The sequence below is a fragment of the Equus przewalskii genome, chromosome 6 (assembly GCF_037783145.1).
Source record: "Equus przewalskii isolate Varuska chromosome 6, EquPr2, whole genome shotgun sequence".
NCBI lineage: Eukaryota > Metazoa > Chordata > Mammalia > Perissodactyla > Equidae > Equus > Equus przewalskii.
The window spans coordinates 56,677,952-56,685,398 of NC_091836.1; the positions used below are offsets into that span (position 1 = coordinate 56,677,952).

Genomic DNA, 7,447 nt, shown 5'->3' on the forward strand with positions numbered 1-7,447 from the left:
GGTCATAGCAAAGTTTGAAAAGAAAGTGTGACATATGTACTAATAAAGCAGCATATGTAAATTCCTTAATAAACATACCAATATTGAGGATTTAATAGAGAAGGAATAATGTTTAGCTGTCACAAATTTCATGTTTTATTCTTTTCTTTTTTTTGAGGAAGATTAGCCCCGAGCTAACTACTGCCAATCCTCCTCTTTTTGCTGAGGAAGACCAGCCCTGAGCTAACATCCGTGCCCATCTTCCTCCACTTTATATGTGGGACGCCTACCACAGCATGGCTTTTTGCCAAGCAGTGCCATGTCCACACCCGGGATCCGAACTGGCAAACCCTGGGTGGCCGAGAAGTGGAACGTGTGAACCTAACCACTGCGCCACCGGGCTGGCCCCACAAATTTCATGTTTAGTTTGAAGATGTTGCCTTATCTTTCATACGAAAGGGATCACCTAGATGCTTGCTGTACAGATATAGATATGATGCCATTAATGTTGTCACAAGGTGACATGATGGTCTGGCCATCCAGACAACAATGTTCACTTTCAAAATAGTGAAATTTTGATATCATATGGCTGAGATTCATGACAAGAAATACATTCCAGCTGAGTATTTCTAAAATCCTTGGCCCAAAAACTGCCAGAAATCAGTTTTAAACTTAAAATGAGATGTTACAATGTTAGTATATTGCACAATATACCATAACCTATAGAGCAGATGAGAAGTGAGACAGAAGAAGAAGTGTACATATGAGAAAAGGGTAAAAGACTAAGAAAAATGAGTGAGAAGAAATTTTCAAAGAAAAGCAGAAGACCATGATTGGATGTTTTCCTTCTGATGTCACAATTACTCTACTCAACAGCAAATGTAGAAATTAGAAAAGACTCACCAAGTTAAAGTGTAAAACAGAGAGATGACCCTCACCTATGCCCTCCTTTCAACACGGGATGTGTGTACCATGATGCTAACATTCCAGGTGGCACCTTGGCACAGGTAAGTTATATTATTTGCCTTTTAAACCAAATATTGCTGCTCAACATTTCTCATCCCGTATCATTAGCATATGCCTTCAGCTATTTCCCATGATAACTTTTACCTAATAGTGCTAGGATCAGGGGACCCCTCATGCTTTTCCTGCCAACATTCTCATCCTCTAGCCTCATTTACATTCTCAGTCCCTGTGTACCTTCAGTATCATTAGATGATGAATAAATCTCTCTACATTCTTGATCTCCCTTCTAAAAGCCCTTTCTAGATTCCACCTTACCTGACATCTGTTTTCACTTGATGATACCACTTTCCCTAAAACCAGATAAATTTCCACTCATGGGGAAAAGGAAAAAAGTCCATGCAGACTTATGGGGTCAGAGAGGAAAGATGGATCTTTGCTCTGCCACCATTATTCCACTGTGTTTTCTCTTTTGAATTTGCTACCCTCGGATCATATCATTTACTTCCTATTCTCATTATTGTCCCCAGTGGAGCACCCAGATGTTCTCCCACCTTCAGCAGTGTTTTTAATGGCTGTTTTATAGATTTGGGGTGCACCTCTGGTCCTTTGTTCTTCGTTTTCTTTCGCACCTTGCATTCAATCCACCAGTAAGTTTTATGAGCTCTGCAATCAAAATGTATCTTGAATCCAGCTGCTACACCAGTATTCCTCTAATCTTAGCCACAGTCGTCTCTCTTCTAGACTTGTATGACAGCCCCGGAAGTGGTGTCTGCCTCCACTGATGCTCCTGTACAGACCATCTTTGACTCAGTAGAGTTTTCTTCCTAAAGTAGCAATCAGATCATGTTATTATTAATATCCTTCCAAGCTTTCTCATTAAACTTAAAAACAAAATTCAGACTCAAAGTGGCAACCAAACTCACTTGATCTAGCTTTTGAATGTTGCCTCCCTTCAAGGTAAGACAACAAGGAAACACATGCAAATCAAATGCACAGAGACCAGAAAACCACATCAGCAGAGATCACCAGCATCATAAAGAACCAGACAATCCCAAAGGGAGGCTGTGCTCCCCTAGTGACAGTGTAGTACGTCCATATGTCTACAGATGAAGGAGGTATTAGTAAATGGCAAATAGCCAAGGAAGTTCCTGGCCTTCTTCCAAAGTAGTGTCCAAAGCTCCCTAACAAGGTAAAACAGCAAGAAAGGGATATTCAATAATTTTATAATTAGGAGCAGTTATTGGAAAAACTAAATTTATTTCATGTTTTTACTCCAGTGAGCTAAGACTCCTTAATTAACCATAACTTTTTTTTTTTGAGGAAGATTAGCCTGAGCTAACGTCACTGCCCATCTTCTTCTATTTTATGTGGGATGCCTGCCACAGCATGGCTTGACAAGTGGTGCGTAGGTCCGCACCTGGGATCCGAACTGGCGAACCCCAGGCTACCGAAGCAGAACCTGTGAACTTACCTGCTGCACCACCAGGCCAGCCTCAACCAGTAACACTTTTTGACCAGCTAGACTGACCAAGGACAATATAATTCATAAAAGCAATACAAATCCTATTCTGCAAGCCCTATTTATAATGAAGACTATTCCTATAATTCCCTAAACTGCATTGCCAGTAATTGGGAGTCAGAGCTTATTCTCTGTTCTCTCAATGTCAGACCACCCTGAGAAACACTGCCAGACATTTGCCAGGCTTCTCGCTACTACCAGCTTTCATGCAGAATGCCTTCTTTTTCTTACACCCAGACAAGCAAAGCTATTAGTAAGTGAAACAGGTTTTCAGATGATTGAGTGGTGAAGTTATTGAGGACTCTGGTTTGTACTTAGAAAGAGGCTGAAAAGATCCAAGGAAGAAGAGACAAAGGTAAGAGAACCATGGTGTGGTCCAAGGGGATGGGAAATCACTGGATCAGTGAATGCTCTGGCCTTCACACAGAACAAAATTTTAGCAACCTGTCTATCCTAATTCCTAAAACACGGGTCATGCTTCCACAACAAAACTAAATCTCTAACCAACATGGACGTTTTATTTACTCCTCTGTAAAGTCTCTTTTCCTAAATAAGAATGTTATTAGAATATTTCATAGAAGTTCCTTTAAGTTGGAACAAAATATCTGAGTGTAGCTTGCATACTGAAGAATAAAATGCCCTGGAACTAAATAAATAAATATAGCTGGACTTTAAATGTGTAAAAGAAAAATCCAAAAATGATTATAGCCATCTGTAGACATTGTCACAGGTTTTTCTTCACAAAGATTTTAAAAACACTTAACTCCAATCAACTCAGAAAGATGATTTGACCCCAGGACCATTATCCTGGTCATCCTTGTTGTCAGCTTTGTGAGGAAAAGGGGTGTGGTGAGCAGGCAAACTATAAAGCTGGCATCTTAATATCAAAACTCTGAGTTTTCTGTATTGCTTAGAGAAGAACGATTCTGTCCTTAGAATTTATTGGTCTTCAGAGACCTCTTCACCCCAGCGAGATACAGCCAAGGAGAAAGACTCTACCCTTAAGAATGATCAGCTTTCCTGAGTTTTATACCTTTTCTTATTTGATTAGTTTTGGCAAAACCAAATTTAAAATTGACGTATAAATATAGAATTTAGACAGGCAATTCCTGTTTACCTTCTACTTTAAAAATTGCTTTGGATGCTTGATCTGTAGGCATTGAAAGATGGCATCTTATCCAGGTAAAAGGGTGTTTTGCCTGTAATTAAAACAACTCCTTCAAATTAAAAATAAAATTATCAAATGATTCAGAAATGCCACTTCTGAGTTTTTTTTTTTTTTTTAAAGATTGGCACCTGAGCTAACAACTGTTGCCAATCTTCTTTTTCCTTTTCTTTTCTTTTCTTTTCTTTCTGTATTTTCTCCCCAAGTCCCCTCAGTACATAGTTGTATATTTTAGTTGTGGGTCCTTATAGTTGTGGCACGTGGGATGCCACCTCAACGTGGCCTGACCAGCGGTGCCACGTCTGCACCCAGGATCCAAACCCGCAAAACCCTGAGCTACCATAGCGGAGCACACAAACTTAACCACTCGGCAATGGGGCCAGCCCCAGAGTTTTTATCTGAAGAAAATGAGAACACTAATTCAAAAAGATATGCACACTCATGGTCATTGCAGCATTATTTCCAATAGCCAAGACATGGAAATAACCTAAATATCACTCAGTGAATGAAGGCATAAAGAAAATGTGATATATAAATGCAACTCAAGATTCTGAGTTGACTCCATCTATTATAAAGGGCATTATTGGGATAACTGGCAAATCTTGAATGGGGTCTGAGTATTAAATGCAGTAATGCATTAATTTCCTGATTTTGATGGTTATATTGTGGTTATGTAGGCGAACACCCTTATTCGTAGTAAATACACACTAAAGTATTCAAAAGTGATGAGGCTTAGAAAAATAATTTACTCTTCAATAGTTCTGGAAAAACAAACGATCTTTGTACTATATTTGCAACTTTTTGTAAGTTTGTGAGACTTTCAAAATTCAATAAAATATTTTAAAGTAAAGCTTTTATTCTAACCACCTCCATAATTAGTATATCAGCTCTGACACAGGGTTATCACCAGTTTAGGATGTGCATATCATAGGACACAGAAGCAGATCAGAGTAGGAAGATAAACAAAGCAAAGAAAGGAAGAGAGCCTAAACCAGAATCCTAACAGAGATGGCTCAGAACACTGAGCCAAGGGCTTTTCAACCAACACCCTAATGGAGAGGGATTTATAGTTACTAGTATTTGTCCTATAGGAATATAGTTAAACAAACTGTTCAAAATTTGCTTAATAGTGAAGGTTCATTCTTCTCAACTTACTCCTTTTGTTGAATTTTTGAAGTCCTGTATTCAGAAGGTGTAAATTGCAGGGAGTCAGCGGTTCTTGCTCTTCTGGTGAGCAACACGTAGCATGCCTTCACAGAATGATCTCCGAGGAGGAAAAATTATTGTCAGGGGCTCAAGCCATTGAATTTGATGGGTTCCCGGTCAGCCTTATTCACAAAGCCTGTGTAGCAAACTCTAGATAGGAGTTTAAGTGCAGTGCGATTCCATTCATTTTGGAGAGAAAAAGCAATTCACTTCCAACTCAGTCTACTTTTAATCAATGAGAAAAGCACAATACACTCATATACGCACACTATATCTATTTAAGAAAACAAGAGTTATAAGACTCTGAAGTTACCCAAATCTGTCCAATTTAAGTCAAAAAATGTAAATCAACAATTTTGTACATTTCTCAATTTCCTATTTGCAAATATTTAAAAATTTAAAGAAAAAATAATTTTACACAATTTTATTTCTAGTACAGAAATGTCTCAGATGTCTTAGAAGTTTATTATTCTATATTTCATATTTCTGAGCCATTATCCTTTCAAGTTGATTTGCCTTCATTTCTTTTTCATTTTCAAAGTCCTTCTCTGTAAAAATAGAGTTCTCTTGATGTTTCTCTTTAAAAGTATAAATATTAATAAAAATTTTCAGAAATGTGATAATGAAAAGTATAACTATATGAAGTCACTGACATCCATACTTACGGTTTAACTTAGTAATTTTTTATACCAAAAGAAAAAAAAATGAGGTCCGATGTACTTTAATCTGCAATGTAGAGTATAACAGAAAACCTACTATATTAAAAAAAACACCTCATTGTGAACTGTGTTACCTGTAATGTGCATCATCATTGGCCTGTGCTTTTGGTATCTGTCAGGTTCTATTTTGCAAGCAACATGCACTGACTCTGACTAACTTCAGCAGAAAAGCAATATTAGCTCATTGAATCTCTGGAAAGATTAGAAAATCAAAAATTTTTAAAAAGTGGGCGGAAATCAAGGCAGCCAGGCACCCATAACTATGGCACAACTATGTCCCAGGCATAATTTGGTGAGGATGTTGTCTACAGGAGCAGGACACTGGATGACACTAACCCTGCTGCTGTGTAGCACTTGCTCTAGAGAAAATTGCGACCACCACCACAGGACACTTAGATCATGTGCTTGCGCCCTAGCTTCCAGGGGCAGGGAAAAGAAATGTCTAGACTTTATAGCTTCTCTAGTGGGAAAGAGTTCTGAGACTGTGAAGAATCACATAGTGTAATATTCCACAAACAAAGAGCAGGGTTGCAAGTGCTAATCAACCAAAACCATGCCAGAAAATGATCCTTAGTCCATCTTTTGCCTTCCCAACATCCACACACATTATTCTCCCTTTAGTTACTTTTCCAAGAAACATCCCCATGGATAGTTTTATAATGTTCACTCCTAACAAACAAAACACTTACCCCTTCTCTAAAACGACAGAAAAATGTGTTAGTGTCTAGGGATGTGGTTCTTGAAGTGACACCCCCAGACTAACAGCATCAATATCACTTGACAACTTGTTAGAAGTGCAAATCCTCGGGCCGAACCTGGAACTATGGAACTGGAAACTAAGCAATCTGTGTTTAACAAGTCTTCTAGGGGCATTTTGATCAAGCTCAAGTTTGAGAACCACTGGTCTAGAGTGGTTGATCTTGACAGACAAAGAGAAATAGAGGTGCTTTCTCACAGTGGGAGGAGTCAACTCAAAGTCTCAGAGTTACTGCGACCAGCGGCAAGTCTAGCGTTTGTAGCAGATGCCCATCCTTCCTCTAGTTTGCTCGTGATTCCATCTCAACGGTCTCATCCTGTAAACAAAACTGAAAAGCTAACCACCAACCTCATGTCCTGTTTACATTTTATATGCAATAGGAAGAGAGACAGGAAATATAAAACAATTTTTTAAATTAAAATAAAAAATTTTAAAATATATCCATGATACAATAGGATATGAGACAGATGAGATTAGTGTCCTTGCTTTAGCAATTGATCATCTTTCATACTCAAAACTCTTTAAAAGATATTTGACTATTTAAACAAAAATAATACCAGTGTAGTGTGGGATTTATGATATATGTAAAAGTAAAATGTACAGAAACAATAATAAAATATCTGGCCTATATGTGTCCTATAAAAAATGCACTTTAAATATAAAGGCAAACTGGTTAAGAGTAAAAGGATGAAAAAAGCAAGTAACTTGATAAAACTAAGCAAAGTAGTAGCAAGATTGGCTCTTACTATATCAGAGAACGTATATTTAAGAGCAGAGAATATTAGCAAAAATAGGTAGGTCATGTTATTTTATTTCATTTTTTTTAGTATATATATGATGTTTGGGGTTATAATAAAAAAGATGTTGAAATTTGTTTTTATTTTAGTGCACTTTTCTTCAATTTCAATAAAAAATTCTTTTTTTTCCCAATTCTTTTATTGCGGTAGGTAGTCATTGTAGAATGATAAAATGGTCAAGTCATGAGAGCACACAATGATCCTAAACATTTACATACTTGCTTAACAGACCTTCAAAATACATGAGGCAAACACTGATGGATCTGCAAGATGAGATCAACACATCTACAAGTGTAGTAGGAGATTTTGATGCTCTTCTGTCAATGATTGGTAGAACAA

At 37.6% G+C, this 7,447-nt stretch overlaps 1 protein-coding gene across 6 annotated transcripts in view; it reads right to left on the reverse strand.

The window, feature by feature from the left end:
* The window catches only part of NAALAD2 (N-acetylated alpha-linked acidic dipeptidase 2), a 61,354-nt gene extending 59,228 nt beyond the window's left edge, over positions 1 to 2,126 (reverse strand). For 2 of the 6 annotated variants that reach the window (XM_070623920.1, XM_070623922.1), the window contains exons 1-2: positions 1,869 to 1,956; positions 1,575 to 1,769 (exon numbers count right to left, since the gene is read on the reverse strand). The gene's annotated coding sequence lies outside the window, so the exon portion shown is untranslated. Of the gene's footprint in view, positions 1 to 1,260; positions 1,770 to 1,868 lie in introns of all 6 variants that reach the window. The other 4 variants (XM_008531685.2, XM_070623921.1, XM_070623918.1 and 1 more) reach the window with 3 other exon arrangements.
* Positions 2,127 to 7,447: the final 5,321 nt, after the last annotated feature.